Here is a 23,708-nt window from a genome sequence, read left to right as displayed (position 1 = left end):
TTGTGAGGTTTTGTGGCTCGGGCCTTCTTCTCCTAACCCTTTCTCATTGAGGTTTAGGCTTCACATCAGGGTCTCTGGTGGCAATGGCGGGTTGCCAGAGAATATTAGTTCCTGCAAAACCAGTAGCATACTGATTCTGTGTAGTACTTGGTGGTATATACTTTGCATCAGGCCGCACGGGGGCAGTAGAAAGTTCCATTTCTGGATCTTCCTCAGACTCAGAGTCCCTATCAAGCTCCTGGGACTCTGTAGGTTGTCCTGGCCGACGTACTGCAGTGGCATAGGGTCCACGTGTACCCTCTGCAGGGGTGAATTCGACCACTTAATTTACATATAAGCTATGTAGCCAAGGGGGAAGATCTTTTCTCTTCACAGACCGGCGGTTTACATAGTAATCATTGTTAGTCGCCATGTCGCGGATGAATCCAAACCCCCGCTGTTTAAAAAAGTCCAGCACTCAGAGAGGAGGCTGAGGAAAGTGAGGTAGCTAGCTGGGTAACAGTTAGAAAGCGGGGTAGAGGGAAGAGTGCCAGGGAGGCTAGCCCTGATCTGACACACCCCAACAAGTTTGCACGTTTGGCAGATGAGGGGGATATCAGTCCAGGGACGGCACTGCCGCAGCCGGACACTTCCTCTGCCAGTCAGGGGAATGTCAGCTCCGGTAAGCAGGGGACCAGGAGAGCAGGGCAGGCCAGACAGGTGCTGGTAGTGGGAGACTCAATTATTAGGGGAACAGATAGGGAAATCTGTCACAAAGACCGTGATCGCCGAACAGTGTGCTGTCTTCCTGGCGCTAGAGTTCGACATATCGCGGATCGGGTTGACAGATTACTGGGAGGGGCTGGAGAAGATCCAGCGGTCATGGTCCATATCGGTACCAATGACAAAGTTAGGGGTAGGTGGAGAGTCCTTAAAAATGATTTCAGGGATTTAGGTCAAAAGCTTAGGGCAAGGACCTCAAAGGTAGTATTTTCCGAAATACTACCTGTACCACGGGCCACACAAGAAAGGCAGCGGGAGATTAGGGAAATTAACAAGTGGCTCAAGAACTGGTGTAGGATGGAGGGGTTTGGGTTCCTGGAGAACTGGGCCGACTTCTCTGCCGGCTACAGGCTCTATCGTAGGGACAGGATGGACCTCAATGGGGAAGGGGCAGCTGTGTTGGGGAAGAAGATGGCTAGAAGGTTGGAGGAGTGTTTAAACTAGGGACTGGGGGGGAGGGTAATTACACTATAGAAGGGGAAGATAGTGCAGATAGAGACCGGGGGCAAGGTAGTGGGACTGGGGGAGGAATGGAAGGAGGGACTAGAACAGTTCAGAAGGAAAGGTGTATGGTAAAAAATATACATAAACCTCTCATATGTATGTATACTAATGCCAGAAGCCTGACTAATAAAACTGGTGAACTGGAATTAGTGATGTGTGAGGAGGACTATGACATAGTGGGAATAACTGAGACATGGCTGGATGATAGCTATGACTGGGCAGTTAATGTACAAGGTTACAGTCTGTTTAGAAAGGATCGTCAAAACCGGAGAGGTGGAGGGGTCTGCCTTTATGTAAAGTCTTGTCTAAAGCCCACACTCCGTGAAGATATAAGTGAGGGACATGAACATGTGGAGTCACTGTGGGTAGAGATACATGGAGCTAAAAACAACAATAAATTACTAATAGGAGTCTACTATAAACCACCTAATATACCAGAGTCCACAGAAAATCTACTACTAAACGAGATAGACAAGGCGGCAAATCATAATGAGGTGGTTATTATGGGGGACTTCAACTACCCAGATATAGGCTGGGAAACTGAAACTTGTATATCTCATAAAGGAAACAGATTCTTGGCAATAACCAAAGACAATTATCTCTCCCAACTGGTTCAGGACCCGACTAGAGGGACGGCCATACTAGACTTATATTAACCAATAGACCTGACAGAACAACAGACGTGCAGGTTGGGGGACACCTGGGAAATAGTGACCATAAAGAAATAACTTTCCAATTATAATTCAAAAGAGCGTTTCTACAGGGAGGAACAAAAATACCAAACTTCAAAAAAGCTTAATTTAGCCAACTAAGAGAGGCCATAGGCCTAACTAACTGGGACAAAGTCCTCAAAAATAAAAATACAGCCACAAAATGGGATATCTTTAAAAACATCCTAAAATCTCATTGTGAGAGGTACATACCGTATGGGAATAAAAGGTTAAGGAACAAAAAGAAACCAATGTGGATAAACAGAACTGTAAGGAAAGCAATAAATGGCAAAAAGAAAGCATATAAAACATTAAAACAGGAGGGTAGCACGGAAGCACTGAAAAACTATACGGAAAAAAACAGAACATGTAAAAAACAAATAAAAGCGGCCAAACTAGAGACCGAGAGATTAATTGCCAAAGAGAGTAAAACTAACCCTAAAATGTTCTTCAATTATATAAATGTTAAAAAGTATAAATCTGAAGGTGTCGGCCCTTTAAAGAGTAATGAGGGGGGAGTCGCAGAGAGCGACGAGGAGAAAGCAAAGCTGTTAAATATTTTTTTCTCCAATGTATTCACTGAGGAAAATAAACTGTCAGATGAAATGCTGAATGTTGTAATAAATTCGCCATTAAAAGTGTCCTGTCTGACCCAGGAAGAAGTACAACAGCGACTTAAAAAGATCAAAGACAAATCGCCAGGACCGGATGGCATACACCCCCATATCCTAAGGGAATTAAGTAATGTCATAGCCAGACCCTTATTTCTGATATTTGCGGACTCTTTACTGACAGGGAATGTCCCACAGGATTGGCGCATGGCAAATGTGGTGCCAATATTCAAAAAGGGTCCAAAAACAGAGCCTGGAAACTATAGGCCGGTAAGTTTAACATCTGTTGTGGGTAAACTGTTTGAAGGTTTTCTGAGAGATGCTATGTTAGAGCATCTTAACGGAAATAAGCAAATAACGCCATATCAGCATGGCTTCGTGAGGGATCGGTCATGTCAAACTAATTTAATCAGTTTCTATGAGGAGGTAAGTTCTAGACTTGACAGCGGCGAATCAATGGATGTCGTGTATCTGGACTTCTCCAAAGCATTTGACACTGTACCGCATAAAAGGTTAGTATATAAAATGAGAATGCTCGGACTCGGAGAAAACGTCTGTAAGTGGGTAAGTAACTGGCTCAATGATAGAAAACAGAGGGTGGTTATTAACGGTACATACTCAGATTGGGTCACTGTCACTAGTGGAGTACCTCAGGTGTCAGTATTGGGCCCTATTCTCTTCAATATATTTATTAATGATCTTGTAGAAGGCTTGCATAGTAAAATATCAATTTTCGCAGATGACACTAAACTGTGTAAAGTAATTAACACTGAAGAGGACAGTATACTACTACAGAGGGATCTGGATAGATTGGAGGCTTGGGCAGATAAGTGGCAGATGAGGTTTAACACTGACAAATGTAAAGTTATGCACATGGGAAGGAATAATGCAAGTCACCCATACATACTAAATGGTAAAACACTCGGTAACACTGACATGGAAAAGGTTCTAGGAATTTTAATAAACAGGAAACTAAGCTGCAAAAAAACCAGTGTCAGGCAGCTGCTGCCAAGGCCAATAAGATAATGGGTTGCATCAAAATGGGCATAGATGCCCGTGATAAGAACATATTCCTACTACTTTACAAATCACTGGTCAGACCACACATGGAGTACTGTGTACAGTTCTGGTCTCCTGTGAACAAGGCAGACATAACAGAGCTGGAGAGGGTCCAGAGGAGGGCAACTAAAGTAATAACTGTAATGGGGCAACTACAGTACCCTGAAAGATTATCAAAATTAGGGTTATTCACGTTAGAAAAAAGACGACTGAGGGGAGATCTAATTACTATGTATAAATATATCAGGGGGCAGTACAGAGATCTATCCCATCATCTATTTATCCCCAGGACTGACTGTGACGAGGGGACATCCTCTGTGTTTGGAGGAAAGAAGGTTTTTACACAAACATAGAAAAGGGTTCTTTACGGTAAGAGCAGTGAGACTATGGAACTCTCTGCCTGAGGAGGTGGTGATGGTGAGTACAATAAAGGAATTCAAGAGGGGCCTGGATGTATTTCTGGAGTGTAATAATATTACAGGCTATAGCTACTAGAGAGGGGTCGTTGATCCAGGGAGTTATTCTGATTGCCTGATTGGAGTCGGGAAGGAAATTTTTATTCCCCTAAAGTGAGGAAAATTGGCTTCTACCTGACAGGGTTTTTTTGCCTTCCTTTGGATCAACTTGCAGGATGACAGGCCGAACTGGATGGACAAATGTCTTTTTTCGGCCTTATGTACTATGTTACTATGTTACTCGGCCCAGCTCGGCCCAGTTTTCGTACTGGTACCGGAAAATCTTTTACCGGTGCCTCCAGTAGTTTACGAGTCAGTCCCTCGTTATATTTTTTACAAGCGTGGGTGCGCGGGAGTCGAGCAGACTTTATCTCTGAGGATAATCTCGCCCAAAGAGCGGTTTGTTCCGTGGTGGGCCACGCTATGGCGGAGGTATCGTCAACCAGACCGGACCTTTCGGCAACTTTCGGTGGCTGGTGTGCTGGCCTGCACTGCTCTCTGCAGACTTAGGGCCGCGGTCCCCACTACGCTCCCTCCAGTGATGGTCCCACAACTCCTGCACACGAACCTGAAGTTCCGGAGTAATATTCGTGGGGGTCCAAGTCGGAGAGGCGACCGGGTCCCGTCCGGATTCGATTTCAGGTGCAGAGCTCTCTTGTCTTTCCGTCATGCTGCTCCGGCAAATCACTCCTCTCTCCATGCAGCAATTAGCGTCTCTGCTTCTAACGTGTGCACGCACGTCACGCTCCTCCTGAGTACTGGGCCCGCCTCCCAGGTCTGTTTGAATGACAGGAGCGGCGCAACCATTATCCACCATACGAGGGGCAGTCTCAGCGAGTCGGGCATTCGGCACAACACTGGTCAGTACTCCAATTGGGCCTGACGGGTCGGTGACACATAATGATGGAGCAGTCTTTTGGGTAGGAAGATATTCATAGGCGTCAGTGCTTTTGTCCCAACATTTAACAGGTGGGCATATTGGTATTCCACACATAGTTCCACCCATTCCACTCTGCAGCAGGACTTCTCATAGAGCAGAGGGGGCGGTGCTGCGTTTTGCATACAGGACTGGCCTCTCGGAAACAACACAGTAAAGGTAGGATGGGCTTGACCAGACAATTTTGCATAAGTGGGCGGCACAATATTTTTCCGCTCTTCACGGGGTGTCGCTAACTTGTACACAGTGATGGCGCAGTATTATTTTTCAAACAAGAGCTCCGGCGGCCATCTTAAGTGCATATAAACAGTCTATTCACTGACAGCAAGCAGTTTTAGTGACACACAAATGTTGAATTTTCTCACTTTTAACACTGCAATTTTTATGCTGGGGACTAGTATAGCACCTCCATATACTTTCCAAGGAGTTTAAACAGTTCTGTAGCCCAAAACAGTGCACAATAAGCAAAAATCTCTCAATCAAATAAAGGGGCTTATTCACATGAGACAGTCTCTCAAATATGGTGCAAGGGTTAATATCCTGTTCGTGACGCCAATAAAATATATGCAGCCAGCCAGTAGCGCAGGGGCAACACGTGAGGTGCACGGTGGACCAATGAGGGGCCAAATTATAACACACAGTTCATCAGTTTACTCTTGGTTAGCAGAAGCCTCCCTAGGCTGGCAGCACAGTGTTGAGGTGGACAGCACAAAATCCTCAGCGGCATGCTCTGTGTAGGGAAGCATCAGCCAAGATGGTGGTTGAGGTGCCCTTGATGTTAGGGATGCTTAGGGTGCTTGTTGCGGCTGAGTCCCTTGATGGTTTTTGTCATGACGCCAGTACCGTTAATGGTGGTACAACCAATAGAGGTAATAATGCGGTAGACAGTGGTGAGGTGCAACTCACAACTTTTACTGTGGATGACTTTGGTTGGTAGCAGTACAAAATACAGTCTCTTGATGGTTTTAGAGTTGGTCTGCAAATTTCTAGGCTTTTTAGGTTTGATTTGAGCTGTAGGTAAGGTGTACCTTGTTCCTGTTGATGTGCTCAGTCCTATTCCTTGTCCTTTCCCTACAAGCTGAGAATTGGGGACAGGTAAACTCATCTGTTTCCCAGAGTTATGGTGTGGCTGCCAGAAGCTATAAGTCCTCCACCATGCGCAAAGGTGTCTGTAGCCCTCAATAATGGCTTTTATCACCCATGATTCCTTAGGAAGCTTGTTTCTATTCCAGGGAGGCAAACTCTCTCCTACTGGTCAGGGATGCAAGTGTATAGTCCGGCCACAGAAGGAAAACGCTCTTCTGCGCCTCACATCTTAGTACTACCTCATAGCGAAGTTGGTTCCACTCTCTGATCTGTGTCATGGAGTCTTCACTCTACATTCTCTCCCACTAATCTAATCTAATCTGAGCTACTCAGATCTGCTCTAAACTCTGATCCATTCTCAACCCTAAACTCCACAACTAGGCCTGACCTAGGTTTATATAGAACCCAAGTTTTATCCCCATCTAGTGGTGGTATGTATAAATTACACCTAATCTGCATGGTAACAGGGATTTTGCAGATACATTAGTACAAAGTACCACAATACAGCATAATGCAATTGTCAAGATAAAAAGTGCTTTTAAGCAGTGCCCACACACCCGTAGTGGGACGCTGCACTCTTTCACTGTGTATGCAGCTACCACTTCTGCAGGAAGGCTATTCCATGCATCCACTACTCTCTCAGTAGAAAATTAAGAGACATGGGGCATAGGTATGCAAAGTTTGTAATTTGTGTTTATGTTAGCTTTCTTTGGAGAAGAAGGTAACTCAAATTGGCTAGACATAAAGGGAACCAGCCACCACAAAGTGCAGTGCAATCTGTAGGCAGCATGTTGTAGAGCAGGAAGAGTGGAGCATAGTGATATATAGTTTCTGTCACTCACCAGTAGGAGGATCTACTTCCTGGCCTGAAAGTGATGGAGAAATCAAAACATGTAAAAAAACTATGCTCATCTGGCCTGACAGGGATTTAACCTCTTAGCAGACTCGAGAAACATTAGGTTCTTATGATCAGTGACATAATGTTTTGCCCCCTCCCGAAAATGTCTCCACTCCTCAAATGCCCATTTAATGGCCAGCAATTCACTATTCCCTATGTCATAGTTTCTCTCGGTGGGGGGAAATTTTGTGGAAAAGAAGGCACAAGGCCTCAGGTTAGTAAGGCTAGCAGGACCTTGCGAGAGGACCGCCCCTGCCCCGTCCTCGGACGCATCCATCTCCACAATAAAAGGTTTCTCCTGATCTGGCTGGATCAGAATGGGAGCGCTACTTAATGCCTTCTTTAGGTTTTCAAATGAAATTATGGCCTCAGTAGACCAATCCTCCAAATCTGCCCCTCTCTTAGTGAGGTTGGTCAACGGTTTAGCAATAACCGAAAAGTTCTTTATGAATTTACGGTAGTAATTGGCAAACCCTAGGAAACGTTGTAAGGCCTTTAAGGATGATGGTCTTACCCATCCCTTAATCGCTAGTACCTTACTAGGATCCATTTTGAAGGCGTGAGGAGTCAGAACATGACATAGAAATAGTATCTCCTGTACCTCAAAGACACATTTCTCTTGTTTAGCGGATAACTGATTCTCCCTCAAAACCTCCAATACTTGTCTAACATGAAACACATGAGATTCGAAAACAGGGGAAAAAATCAAAATGTCTTCAAGGTAGAGAATGACAAATTTACCCAAGAACTCCCTGAGAATATCGTTCATGAAGTTTTGGAACACAGCTGGGGCATTGCTGAGTCCAAAATGCATAACCAGATATTTCAAAATGTCCAGCCGGAGTATTGAACGCTGTCTTCCATTCGTCTCCCTCCTTGATTCAGATTAAGTTATATGCCCCTTTCAGGTCAATCTTAGAAAACCAGGCCACCCCTAGTACCTTGTTAAACAAATTAGGAATCGATGGGAGGGAGTATCTATTCCTGATAGTAATCTTATTTAATTTCCGGTAATCGATACAAGGTCTGAGACCACCATCCTTCTTCTTAACAAAGAAAAACCCTGCCCCCATCGGAGAGACAGAGGGTCTAATGTGCCCTTTAATGAGACTTTCTCTAATATAATCCTCCATGGCATTGCGTTCGGGCTTAGAAAGATTATAAATACTCCACTTAGGAAACCTGGCACCCTCTACTAATTCTATGGCGCAATCATAAGGTCTATGGGGTGGTAGAGCCTCCAGGGTCAGTGATGAGAACACATCTATATATTCCTTAATGACTGCAGGTAATGTATCAGACTCTACGGAGACCCCAACCTGTACCATAGACAAGCATGAGTCGCACTTAGGTCCCCATCTCACAAACCCACCTCTGGTCCAATCTATAGTGGGGTTGTGTAATTGGAGCCAAGGCATCCCCAGTACCACCTCGACCGGTAAGTTCTCCAGGACTAACAGGGAGCATTTCTCAGAATGACACACCGCCACAGTTAAAGAAATCTCTGAGGTACACGACCTCACCGTACCACCCACCAGGGGAATGGAGTCAATAGCCATGATGTGGATAGGTGTAGGTAGAAATTTTTTGGGAATACCCAGTCTTATTGCATACTCACAATAAATAAAGCTGGCCGCTGAGCCAGAGTCAATAAAGGCCTTACCCGACCACTTGTTTACACCAAGAGATATTGTTATAGGTACTAAAAGCTTACTTTTCGTAATATCAGGGTGTACCTGGTCTTTAGGTTGCCTTGCCTTGGGAGATTTGTCGGAGGGGATCTTCTTATGACACTGGTTAATCCAATGGTCAGGATCTCTGCAGTAAAAACAAACTCCACGTCTGCGGTGCTGATCCCCTCGGGTCATGCCGACCTGCATGAGTTCTTCGGAAGAGACCTCAGCTCCGTTCCTGGGACAGACCTCAGGCTGGACCACCACCTGAGAAGAGAACTTGTCGTTCCTGTCGTCTCTCTCTAACCTGACGGTCGAACAGCTAGCATTATCATCTCCTCTAGAGTCTCTGGAAGCTGATAACTCACTAGAAGGTCTTTCAGGTTATCAGACAGACCTGACTGAACTGACTCTTAAGGGCTGATTCATTCCAACCTGAGGGAACACACCACCTTCTAAATTGGGTGCAATACTCCTCCGCGGGTTGATCGCCCTGAACCAGTGCCTTAAGAGCGGTCTTGGCTACCAGGGCCCTGTCTGGTTCATCATACAGGGTACCCAGGGCCTGAAAAAAACCCTCTACAGATGCTAAATAACTGGCGTCAGCTGGTAAAGAGAACGCCCACTCCTGGGGATCACCCTGTAATCTGGAAATGACTATGCTCACGCGTTGACTCTCAGAGCCGGAGGACAAGGTGCGCAAACAGAAATAAAGTTTACAATTCTCCTTAAAAGAGTGAAACTTCCTCCGGTCTCCATAGAAGGGTTCTGGAAGCTTAATCTGCGGCTCCATATGCAGACTGGAGGCGCAAGGAGTGGAAGAGCCTTGTCCTAACTCAAAGGAGCTGAGTTTTTCCCCTAGCACCTGCACCATCTGCGTCAGGTTAGAAACGTGATCTGTCAGGGTCCCCAGATGATTCATGATACAGTGGTTTGGTAGGGCCTGTTATTTTATAACGGTCGCGTACACACACACACACACACAGGGGGAAGGCAAGTGACCACTGCCCTCCACCCTCACCCCTGGCCCTGCCTACTTGCCTCGCAAGTCCTAATGACAGGGGACAACTGGACGGAAATCCATAGCTTGGAATAAGTGCAGGGAGAACAGACCAGGCAAACAACCGAATGTGAACGAACCGAGTCAATACCAGGAGAGCAACAAAGTACAAATGGAGCAAGCAGAGAATAGTCAGGAGAAGCCGGGGTCATAAATACTAGGAGAGTCGTGAAGTACCAAAGGAGTCAGGAGAGTATCGTCAGGAGGAAGCCGGGGTCAGGATACCAGGAGAGCAGCAAAGTACACAAGGAGCAGGCAGAGGATCGTCAGGAAATCAGCAAAAGGTAAGTATGCCAGGTCAGACAAAATCACATGTGGAACCTAAATAACAGGCAACCTGTGGCCAGCAGGCTGCCTGTTTAAATACTGACTAGCAGGTATCATGTGACATGGCCAGCGTCACATGACTCACCCTGCTGCAAATGGCTGAGCACCGATTGCCCAGCTCGGTGCTCAGGCTTAATCTGGTTGCTGGGGGGAACCGAGGACGCCGGCCGCGCTGAGTAGATGTGCGTGGCCGGGTCCGTCCCGCTACCCATCACCTAGGAGATAAGGACGCTGCAAGCGTCCTCGCTCCTGCACATATATATTAATTTACTCAGCTCCTCCTGCTCTATAGCATGCTTTCTGCAGATTGCACCGTTTTTTTTTTTTTGTGGTGACTAGTGTTGAGCAAATCAAAGTCCACAAAGTGGACTTCGTTACGAATTTCTGTGAAAATTCGATTTGCCGCGAAGTTGAATTTCTTCGTGCTTCGAGGTAGCGAACTGATTTTCCCTGAATGGCAGTACAAAACAACAAAAAAGAACAAACACATACTTACCACATCCATTTGATCACGACGGGCCAGCCACCACTAACTTGATTAAAGATGACATCATGGGCTGCGAGAGATTTCACTCTAGATTTTCAATCAAGAGGGCGGCTGCCAGCTCGTCGCGATCAAATGGATGAGGTAAGTATGATTTAAAAAAAAAATTTACACTGTGTTATTACTGTCAGATGCCGCGATCAGCTATGAACGTGGCATCTGAGGGGTACAATAACGGGGGGCGGCCCAATCGCAGCTCCCTGTTATTGCACCCACTACTTACAAAGAAATGCACTTGGTGACAAAGTAATTCATCATGAAGCAAATTTTTTTGTAAAATTCGGCGAAGCAGCCGAATCGGATTTTCAAATACTTTGCTCATCTCTAGTGGTGACAGATCCTCTTTAACTAGTAATAGGTTGTCTTATATTTGTAACACAGTTTATTCCAATGTTACTTTGAAATTGGAATTTATTTGCAGAATATTTGTATTTAGGGTGAATGAGTTGCACATATTTTATATTGATATCTATGTCATTTCTAATGTCTTATGAAAAGCAGATGCAATTCTTTTTTGAGTCTTGATTAGTACATATCAGCATCAAAAGTGGTGTTCTCAGACTAGACATGTTTTGCTCTTTGCAGTCTCCATGAACTCTGTGTTCATGTAAGAACAGTCAACTAGATGAGATCAATGTTTCTGCAGTGACAGTGACATTCTTGTGACTTTTAATAGCTGTAAGTGGGTAAGGAGTCCCCCCTCCCCAAGGCCACGGTCTCAACCGTTAAGCACCCAGTGGCTTCTCTTTGACCTTAAGTGAGTGCCATGCAGCCAGCCCTTTATGTTCATTCAACTGGAAGGTGAGCAATTAGCCGGTCTGCGTCCAATAATCTCTGTTTATCCAACTGTAAATTGATTAATTACTATTATTTGCTCTGTTTCCTCATCCACAGCTCCTAATTATATAAGGGATTTAGACACGCTGGAAAAAAGATGTTTTGCTTAAATCAAACACTTAAATATATCTCTTTCCAAATGATCGTTCTACCATAGTCATTTCTAATTTACTGCTTGGGTAATTGAAAAATGTTACCATTTATTTTACCCTTGATAGTTTATCTACAACAAGGCATCAGATGAAAGCAAATCTGTAACAGAAAATGTGGTAACGATTCTAAAAAGATAAATCAAATATATATTTTTTGAAGGAATACATTGAAATAAGAAATAGTCCATCTTTTTCGCCTCATAAGACGCACTTTTTACCTCAAAAGTGTGTTTATGTATGTGGAGGGAATAGTGGTGAATACAAATTATAGAAATGCTGATTAGAAACACAATAGGACGGGGCGAATACAGTGCTCCTGCTGCTGGCTGTACTCACCACTTCCTGGTTTTCTCCAGATGCCGTGCTGCACTGTGTGGTGACTGCAGAAGACCAGGGAGCAGTGAGTGCAGGAAGATTGTGCTGAATCTCCCGAGCAGTAGCGCCATCCGGGGCAAGAGAGATAAGTTATTTTATGTCTGATCTGAGGTCTGATGGGGGTCTGATCTGAGGTCTGATGAGTATTGATAGTGTGATTTGGGGGTCTGATATAGATTGGGGGTCTGATTTGGAGGTCTGATGAAGTTTTTTTCCCTATTACACCTATAGGTGTACCTACAGTAGATCATAAGCTATTACGTTTCATGTTTACAACCATACGAAAGTCAATACCTAAGAGCACTCTGCATACTGTATGTGCAAAAAGCACTGGTGAAGTCCCATATGACACCATACTGTAGTTTTGACTGCATGCTCAATTTTGTGTTCTGTACCAGACAGTATAAGTTCTGAAATATTTCTGATTTATAACCAACCTTTTTTTGACAGTGGTTTAGGGGAGTTTTTATTTTTTGCACAGATCTGTATATACAAACCAGATGTTATATTATCTACTGACTTCTATGACAAAAAATGCCACCCATATGCCATCTGATGGTATATGATATGATTTTCTTTTTATAGTACAGCATGCAGTTTGCAAACAATAGATCTCCATGCAAACATACAACATCCCATGGAAACTTCCCTAAGATAACAGTGCCACTACATTGTGGCTTCCTATCACTCAAATACATTGTCATAAAATGGTAGTATGCTTGAGGCCTCTTAATGTACTGTTCTCAACTTTTTATTCCCTTAAAGGTGTTATGCGACACTAACAAATGCCCCCCCCCCCTCCCCATATGCCCGGCATATGGGGGGGGGGCATTTGTTAGTGTTGGATAACCCCTTTAACACAGTCCAGATATTAAATAGAATACAACAAAATTACAGAAAAATCTCCTAGGCAATGCAATAATCTGAAATATATCATAATTAGTCACTAAGGCTTTTGGCATATACACCCAATGGAGGCTCGGGATGGATGCTATACAATCACATTCATCAACCATAGATTAATTATTGTGCTGCACTTTCCTATTCAGTTGAAAACGCAGTATGTGGCTTGTTGAAAGCCAAAAGGACACTCTTTTAGGCTCGTTGGGGTAAATGGGGGCTATGACAATGTTAAGTTAAACACCTGGAGCTTTGACTCAGGGTAGATAGTATATTAGGATATAGAGATGGCCTTGCGGTTCACCCGGCGGTCGTTTCGCTGCGAACTTTGCGTGTTCGCGATTCGCTGAACATGCAAACATATGGAGAGATTCGCACCCGCCATATTCTTTTACATTGTGAAGAACTTTTACCCATGACACATTCATCAGGTGGTACAGGACAGCCAATTGAGACGTTCAATGGGGCCGGAATGTGCTGTCCGGATCCGCACTTCCGCATCCGTGCTTCCGTTTCCGCAAAAAAATAGAACATGTCATATTCTTGTCCGCAATTGCAGACAAGATTAGGCATTTTCTCTCCCTCTCCCCGGCTGTCATCACTCACCTAGCTAAAAATTTTAACCTCTCTCTCTCTTCTAGTATCTTTCCCTCCTCTTTCAAACACTCTATTATAACCCCACTACTAAAGAAACCATCTCTTGACCCGACCTGTGCTGCTAACTACCGACCTGTTTCTAACCTCCCCTTCAGCTCTAAACTCCTTGAACGTCTTGTCTACTCTCGCTTAATAAGCTATCTCTCTGCAAACTCTCTTCTTGACCCATTACAATCTGCCTTCCGCCCTCTTCACTCTACAGAAACTGCCCTTACTAAAGTGTCTAACGATCTCCTAACAGCAAAAAGAAATGGTGACTATTCTCTACTGATTCTGTTGGATCTCTCTGCAGCATTTGATACCATAGACCATAAACTCCTCCTCACCATGCTCCACTCAATTGGCCTTAAGGACACTGCTCTCACTTGGTTCTCTTCCAATCTCTCTGAACGCTCCTTTAGTGTATTATTCGCTGGCTCTTCTTCTCCTCTTCCTCTTGATGTTGGAGTTCCTCATGGTTCAGCACTAGGTCCTCTACTCATCTCCCTTTTTACAGCCCCCATCGGACAGACTATCAGTAGATTTGGCTTTCGATACCATCTCTATGCTGACGACACCCAACTATACACTTCATCCCCTGACATTACCCCTGTTTTACTCCAAAACACCAGTAATTGTCTGTCAGCTGTCTCTAACATCATGTCCTCTCTGTATCTAAAACTGAACCTCTCAAAAACTGAACTTCTTGTCTTTCCCCCATCTACTAACTCACCTAAACTTGATATTTAAATCTCAGTCTGCAGCACTATCGTAACTCCTGTGCAACATGCCCATTGTCTTGGGGCCACATTTGACTCCAATCTCTCCTTTGTTCCCCATATTCAATCACTTACACGCTCTTGTCGTTTGCATCTCAAGAATATCGCCAGAATCCGCCCTTTTCTTATGGTGGAAATGACAAAAACTCTTGTTGTTGCCTTGATTCATTCTTGTCTTGACTACTGCAACGCATTACTAATTGGTCTCCATCTCACTAAACTCTCCCCCCTTCAGTCTATCCTAAATGCTGCAGCCAGGCTCATCTATCCATCCGCTACACTGATGCTACTAGTCTGTGCCAGTCACTTCACTGGTTGCCCATCCACCACAGAATACAGTTCAAACTTCTCACCCTCAAAGCTCTCCACAGTGCTGCACCTCCATACATCTCCTCCCTCATCTCCATCTACCACCCTACTCGTGCTCTCCATTCTGTTAGTGACCTAAGATTAATAACCTCCATAATTCGTACCTCTCACTCCCGTCTTCAAGACTTTTCTCGAGCTGCACCTACTCTCTGGAATACTCTTCCCCGGAATACTAGGTCAATCCACAACTTCTCTACCTTCAAACGTGCCTTAAAAACACATCTTTTCAGGCAGGCTTATCAAGCTCCCTAAACTGACTATTCCCCAACTAAACCTTCCCCCACCAACTCCTCTGGCCTAAACTCGATCCTCTAGTAGTTCCAAACCCGAAGCAGATCGGCCGGCACCACTCCTGTCAGTTCAATAATGGCTCAAATCCTACTTATCACAATCAACTACCTTATGTGTCACCCCCAATTCCTCATAGATTGTAAGCTCTTGCGAGCAGGGCCCTGACTTCTAGTGTTTCAGTTGCATATTATCCAGTTATTTTTGTTTTGTATATGAACCCTATGAACTTGTAAAGTGCTGCGGAATATGGTGGCGCTATATAAATAAATTTTATTATTATTATTATTATAGTGCCGGCGATGTGCGGCAATAGTAACATTATTAAAGGTTACGTTTTATCTTTATGTATATTCTAATGATTGCCTTCCTTGTACAATGTTATAATATACTTTCTATGTTAGAAAGTATATTATAGTGCATTTGTATTGTGCGGCAGTTGTGTGCGGTTCTGCTGCGATACTGCAGGTATATAGAGGGACAAGCGTTATTGGAACAAATAATTTCTACTGGTGTGATATACCAGTCTCCCCCCCAAAAAAACTGATTGAAGCAGGGTCTTATATACCAATATACTTTCTTTATAGTGCATTTGGGTACTGTATAGTGCATTTGAGCATGCGCGTACGCAAAAATTATATTGCCGATATTTCGCATTGGAAAAATTATGAATAGAGATCGCAAATTCGAATAATACATCTGGTATGTCACTGTCCATGTTGTGGGACTATTTGTGCACTTCTTGTAATTATTTCTTGGCTGCGAATATGAGCTGAAGGTTTTTCAGGTTCTCCTGCCAATAAAATGAATGGGACCCGCCGCAAACTTGCGGTTTGCGAACATTTTTTCGCGTTCGCGAACCGTCCCGGCAGATGTTCGTCCATCACTATTAGGATAAGTGCACAGAGTCCTGCTTGAACTGTGTTGTTGTTAATGAGAGGGGTGTAGCTATGCACCCGGGGCATGTGCTACATCCAAGATTAAGGGGAGGGGGTTGCGGCCTGGCCCAACACTCAGCTGGGTCACTTAATAGGAAATTACTTGTTGCAGCCCTGCCCGTACACTTAATAGTACAATTCATGGATCCTGCCGAACTGCTTGTATTCCTCCTATCTGACCTGTCCTGTACACTTACAAGTGACAGCTGCTTCATCATCGCTTTCTAATGCCTCATTTTGGTCAGTGATTTCCATCAGTAATTTTGAGCCAAAACCAGGTGCGGCTCTAAACACAGAACAGGTAGAGATCTTTCCTTTATAACTTATGTCTTTGGAGGCTCCAATCCTGGTTTTGGCCCTCAATCACTGATGGAAATCACTGACCAAAACACTGACGTGTGAATGAGGCTTAATGCATCCTGTCACTTAGGAAAGCAGCTAATACAGCAGTTGTCTAACTTGGCGCACTTACTCCTGTGGTGGGCAGGTTGGGTGGGAGAAGCATGGTAGGATGCACTAAGCTGTTTTCTGGATAACGCCATACAACATCACATGGGTTCATGGAGAAGATCCTCCCAGGTTGATACATTGTTCTAGACAAGATTTTAGTGTTAACTAGGGTTGAGCGAACCCGAACTGTAAAGTTCGGGTTCGTACCAAACTTTACGGTGTTCGGCACCCGAGCCCAAACATTTCAGTAAAAGTTCGGGTAATATTAATATACTATCGGATCAGAGTTTTCTCCAATCCGATGGTATATTTTAACTTGAAGCGTCCCCATCACCATGGGAACGCCTCTATGTTAGAATATACCATCGGATTTGAGTTAGATCGCGAAAACTCAGATCCGACAGTATATTCTAACACAGAGGTGTTCCCATAGTGATGGGGACGCTTCAAGTTAGAATATACTGAGAACTGTGGACATAACGGCCCCCTGCTGCCTGGCAGCACCTGATCTCTTACAGGGGGCTGTGATCCGCACAATTAACCCTTCAGAGATCAGGTGCTGCCAGGCAGCAGGGGGCCAGACCCCCCTCCCTCCTCAGTATTAAAATCATTGGTGGCCAGTGTGGCCCCCCTCCCTCCATCCCCAGTATTAAAATCATTGGTAGCCTGTGCGCCCCCCCCCTCCCTATTAAAATCATTGGTGGCTACTGCGGCCCCCCACCCCCTATTAAAATCATCGGTGGCTAGTGCGGCCCACCCACCCCCTATTAAAATCATTGGTGTCCAGTGTGCCCTCCCCTCTCCCCCCCTAATTAAAATCATTGGTTAACAACCTCCCTCCTCCCCCCATCATTGGTGGCACAGACAGCGCACGTAAGTATAATGCTGCTAAAAGTTCTAAGTAACCATGGCAGCCAGGACTGCAGTAGCGTCCTGGTTGCCATGGTAACCGATCGGAGCCCCAGCGATTAAACTGGGACTCCGATCGGAACTGCCGCTCCGCTGCCACCAATGATGGGGGGGACGGGGGTTGTTAACCTGTGGCCACTGCCACCAATGATTTTAATAAGGGGTGGGGGGGATGAGGGGAGGCCACACTGGACACCAATGATTTTAATAGGGGGGGTGCACTAACCACCAATGATTTTAATAGGGGGGGGGGGCACTGGCCACCAATGATTTTAATAGTGGGGAGGGAGGGGGGGGGCGCACTGGCCACCAATGATTTAATACTGGGGAGGGAGGGGGGTCTGGTCCCTGCTGCCTGGCAGCACCCGATCTCTTACAGGGGGCTGAGATCCGCACAATTAACCCCTCAGGTGCGGCACCTGAGGGGTTAATTGTGCGGATCACAGCCCCCTGTAAGAGATAAGGTGCTTCCAGGCAGCAGGGGGCAGTTATGTACACAGTTCTTAGTATATTCTAACTTGAAGCGTCCCCATCACCATGGGAACGCCTCTGTGTTAGAATATACTGTCGTGAAAACTCAGGTCTGAAAAAGCTATTACTATTATTTTCCATTATAACCATTGTGGCGAAACCAACCTCGCCACTGGGTTTTGGAGGGGCCTGGTTGCCAGCCTCTTGCCCCAGGATTATGGGCCCTCTCATCAGCCCATGCAAAACTTAAACCCCATGGCGATTTGACTGTGTTTGTGGCATCTGAGCGCTCAGATCCAAGCCATATGGGGACATGTGGGGTTTTGAGGTGTGTGACAGAACCATCTGTCTGTGGAATTGTATTGTATGTTATGTGAGGGTACCCAGATAGCTAATTTTATTGTATTTGTGTATTCTGAGTGCTATTCACCTAATGATATGCACTCAGACTTGAGCTATCTGGGAATATGTTAAATGTCTGTGTTTGCTGTGAGGGTGTGACATTGTGTGTTTGGGTGGTGATTCCTGTCCTGTTGTTCCCACATGTGTATTGGTGATTTCCCTTTGTCCTGAGAGATAATTGAATTGCTACTCGGGTGTCTCTAGGGCAGAGAGGAGGAAACCATGATGCATTGTGGGGATGTGTTGTGTCTGTGTATCCTGAGTGCTACATATCTGTCCTGTGTCACAGTCTTCCATCTGGTCCCCTAGGGGTGTGTCCACCAGATGGGGACCTGCATAAATACAGGCGGGTAGCCCTCAATAAAGAGTTCCTGTTTTTACACTCAACATAGAGCCTCGTCTCATGTGTGTGGGGATTGCTATACTTGTATACTCCCCTGGCTATTACTCCTAGCTCTTGTAAGAGCTGTTCCTTTTCCTGGTTCCTGTGGTGGTATCGGTGTCGAGCGGAGTGCTTGGAGTCCTCGGGAGGCACTGGAGGTACCCGGTCGGGGTGCCAGGAGATCCGTTACAACCATGTTATTACGCAAAATAATAAAGTTCGGGTCCCCATTGACTTCAATGGGGTTCGGGTTCGGGTCCAAGTTCAGATCAAGTTTGGGTCCCGAACCCGAACTTTTTTTTAAAGTTCGGCCAAACTCCCCAAACCCGAACATCTAGGTGTTCGCTCAACTCTAGTGTTAACCTAAGCCCTTTTTTATTTAGCCATCCAGCTGCCTGCCACTGTGGTTTTCTCACAATTCAGTCATCCATCTGATCATCTGTCCACACAAGTGCCATAGCTCAGCAAGATCTGGTGTTAAGGTGCATTGCCCTCAGGAGCTTCCACATTGTGTCTCATATTAAGGTGCTTTGTGGCAGTAGGAAAAAGAGAACCAGTTTATAGCGTTTCTCCTCCCCCAATGAGTCCTTTTAGACCTAGTTCACACAAACGTAGGGCTTTTATAGTTTTTTGCGGTCCGTTTTTCACGGACCTGTTGTTCCGTTTTTGAGTTCCGTTGTGTATCCGTTTCCTTTCCGTTTTTAAGTTCTGTTTTTCCGTATGCCATGTACAGTATACAGTAATTACATAGAAAAAATTGGGCTGGGCATAACATTTTCAATAGAGGGTTCAGCAAAAACGGAACGGATATGGAAGACATACGGATGCATTTCCGTATGTGTTCCGTTTTTTTTTAGACCCATTGACTTGAATGAAGCCACGGAACGTGATTTTGTGGCCAAATATAGGACATGTTCTATCTTTGAACGGAACGGAAAAACGGAAATACGGAAACGGAATGCTTACGGAACACATTCCGTTTTTAATGCAGAACCATTGAAATGAATGGTTCTGTATACGGACCGTATACAGAACACAAAAAAAACGGCCCGTACACTCGCAAAAAAAAACGTTCGTGTGAACTAGGCCTTAGGCTTATGTGGCATGTTGGAGCCGCGATTCAGCCAAAACCACAACATTTTGCTAATTAATTAGTTTCATTGGAAATCTTTTTAACACTATTTTGAGAATTTGCAATAAAACATCACCATTTATAGTCAAACTGCTTTTAACTGAAGGCAGTTTCAACACTGTGGTGACTTGCTTGTTGATGCAGTTTCAGCTATATCAAGGCCACAACATGTGAATCTAGCCTCAGCTAGACTAGGTGCCTGTGCTCTAGTCCGATGACGTAGACAAGTGACATCACATCTGTCCTGCTCGGTGCTGTGGCTGCCTGACTTGTCCCACCATTAGCTTTTTGCTGAAATGAGAAAAATGTCACAAAATATGGCTTTTGTGGCTTTTTGAGGTCACTTGAGCAAATTTTTTGCAAATTTTAGCATTTTTACTATTGTTGAGCGAGCAAAATTTGGTCTGAAATTTAGCAAAACTTCAATTCGCAACAAAGACAAATTTCCTTGTACTTCGTGGTAACGAATCAGGTTTTTCTAAAATGGCGGCTGCACGTGTTACAAAGTAAAAGTAAGAGGCCCGAGAACGGGAGGTCACCCATAATGCTGTGCAGCCAGCCAATCAACAGATAGCCATCCCTGTGATGTCACAGCCCTAAAAGCCTCATTCAGCGCGTTCTCCACCATTGTCCTGTGAACTAAGCATAGGGAGAGACATGGCAACTGGCAAGTGCTTATGTGCTAGAGACAGTGTTGCTGCAATAATCCAGCGGTCATGTTTGATCCATCCGCCATGTTCGGCATCTGGTTTTAACCCTAATAATTTTAAAAGTGAAATACCATTAGGTTCATAGTATGTGAGATCCTGGACCTTATGAAGGGATCCACATGGGATTACGGTCATCCCTATTGCTTTTAGGAAAGTTTTCCTGCCTAAATGCTGTGTACCATCTCTCGTATCATCACAAAGGAAGACAGACTGCTGCCTACACACTCGTACTCCCCCAAACCCTTCTGGGCGGAGCCAGAGCACACCCGGATGATCACGGCATCTGAAGAACATTAGTGCCAGCTGTCTGCTCTTTAAAACAGCAGACACCCGGCGGTCAAGGTGCCTGCTGCATGTGCCAGTGGGTGCATTTTTAAATGCAAATTTACTGTCGGTAGTAGATAAAGGGTTAACTTCCAAGCCTTCACACTGAGATTGGGCCACCAAGTGGGAAGAATATGATTAGGCAGAGTGGCCAGGGTATACCTGATTTATAGCAATATGCGACAAATAATTTTGGAACAAATCAAATTTCTTGGTGGACTTCGGTGAATTGGCTGAATTGAATTTTTCAACAGTTCGCTCGTCGCTAATTTTTTACATCATTCACTTCAATTTTGAAACATAAGCATAATTAGTTTACGTTAATTAATACATTTCACTCCAGATTTATGACTGGGATACTGCACATTGCCAGTGCAATGTAGTTTATACTCTGCTCTATGCAGGAAGTACCATTTCTTACACGTTCTAAACTGTAAGTAAAATAAAATGCAAACTTAAGAAAGAACAAATTGACCTGTGCGGCTCAATCTGAATTTATACAAAAGAGAAGCGGAACAGGCTTTCTGAAAAGAATAGGATCTTCGGATTGAATAGAAATGTCTAGGCTGAATAGAAACACAAATAACTGAAATATACTTACTCAATTTTGAATTTGAAAAGGGGAAAAAATAATTTCATGTTGATTTCATTGCATTTTGTCAGTCTTTAGGTCTGCTGAGATAAATTCTCTCACAAACTGTGGTAATCCACAAATCCAGTCATTGTCTGTCCAAAGCCAGGTTATTATCTAACATGTTATAAAGGCATCTCTTCCATTTATCATCATATTAGGTCTACACTACAAGAACTTAAAGGGATTTCTGGGATTACAGAAATGTTCATGTAGTTACTTAAATCATGTACGTCTTCCTCATGCTTTTTTGTTCTACAATTTGCACTTTCCTGACCTATTTTCATTAAGTAAACCAATCACTCTGGTTTGTTTCCTGTACATAGCACTTACTGTTGCTATTTCCAACCAAACCCATTGTTCTGTTTTCATACACGTTCACACAGAGTGCAGTCTGACATTCAGCATAAACCATGGCTGTCTTCCAAATAATGGGACTGTTCTTTGTAGTCTAACTTGTTTATTGGTCAACAGGTCATACAAATGTGATTTATTAATTGATTATATATGATTAATTGATTGGTAAAACAGGATTGTTTGGTGAGACTACAAGAATGCAAATAACATATGTAAGTATTAAGCATAGCATGTACTATAACATTACATTAACACTGAAGCATATGGTAAAATGGCTGCCTGTACATAAGATTGCATGGCTAGCTAACAGTAATAACAACTCCCTGAGTAACAATTGCAACTAGCTGAACAGCTCTGCAACACACAATATCTCAGACATTAAGGTATATCTCTCACCAGATGTGTTTTACAAGGATGGTGGAGGTTGAGAAGGAGACATGCATAGGACAGCTCTGCTGATGTGTCCTGGAGACTGGAGACTTCTCTTTCCCAGGATGCTTTGCACTCCCACAATGTAGTGAACCACCCACAATTCAGTAGTCTTTGTAACAGGCAAAGCAAAGTGTATTACAAATTAACACCGCTAAATGGTGCTATAACCACACTAAACACTTCAGAAATACAAAGACTGAGGCAGACGTGATTTGTAATGATTCTCTAACCCCGCTGGGCAGAACACCCATGATGCACTTCTTAGCCTGACACAGCTCTACCACTGCCCCTAAAAACACTCCAACCCAGCTAGTTACAAAAACACTCCCATATCATTGCCCCGCCCATGGACATAACATGACCAGGAATAATAATGCATGGACATGGTCATGTGACCACAGTCCAGAACAGAAGATAGGAACAATAATGGGAAAATAAATATATTACAAAAGTACAGCTTCCTTCATAAATGATTATTTTTCAAGAACTTTGATGCCAACCGGAATAGCCTGTTACCGTGAAAGCCCAAAACATTGTTGTTTTAATCTAAATAAGTGCAAATATTTGCACTGATTATTCTTATAATCTATATATATAAAGAAGGACGTATGTATGTATTTATGTATCATGTATGTTCCACGATCACTCAAAAACGCAACCATAGATTTCAATGAAACTTGGTATACACATCCCTTGCTACCTGGAAAGAAATCTTGTGGGGGTCACAGCTCCTTAGTCTCCTTATACCAACTGCCATACACAGGGTCACAGGTCCTTAGTCTCCACATACACACAGTTTTACACCAGGTTTCCATAACAACCCAGCCATTTTTCTTTACTGCTACAGGTCAGCTTTAAAGTGGCAGGGCACTGTGGATGACACTGTTAAGGGAGCTGAGTGCTGTAGAGGTGAAAGTACAGGGGGCAGGTAGGGTGGCCATTCAGGCCACCCTCAAAAGACGGACTTAAAAACCCTTCCCCCAGGTTCCGCTAAGTCACGCCCCCTCCCACTCCGCAGCCGACGGGGATTAAAAAAAAGAAGGTAAAATCAACTTCTGTCAGCTGCAGGGGTTCGAGGGAGAGTGACTTTCTCCCTGCAGCTCACGCTTAGACAGCACAGTGCTGCTGTCTGAGAGTGAGCTGTTCAAAAGAACATCCCTTTGTCTGTCCAGGCCCTGTGCCGGACGGAGGACAGGGAGTCTGAAAGCTGAACTGTCCAGCCTAAAACCGGACCTCTGGCCACCCTAGGGGCAGGCTGCTGTTGAGGTCAGAGTTAAGGTGATGGTCTGCTATGGAGGTCAGTGTTAAGTGGCAGATTGCTGTAGAGACCACTGTTAAGGGGATGGGGTGTTGTGTAAATCACTGTTAAGGAGATGGGGTACTGTGGAGGTCACTAATGAAGGGGCGGCCGTTTTGGAGGTCACTGTTAAAGGACGGGATGCTGTCCAGGTCACTGTTAAAGGGGAAGGCTGCTGTGGAGGTCACTGATAAGGGGGCGGCACTGTGGAGGTCACAGTTAAGGGGACGTTCCACTATGGAGGTCAGTGTTAAGGGGTGGAGTACTGTAGAGGTCACTGTTAAGGGGGATACTGTCGATATATTTTAATG

The sequence above is a fragment of the Bufo bufo genome, chromosome 1 (genome assembly GCF_905171765.1).
Source record: "Bufo bufo chromosome 1, aBufBuf1.1, whole genome shotgun sequence".
NCBI lineage: Eukaryota > Metazoa > Chordata > Amphibia > Anura > Bufonidae > Bufo > Bufo bufo.
The sequence above is the reverse complement of the archived record's forward strand: the minus strand, read 5'-3'. Positions refer to the sequence as shown.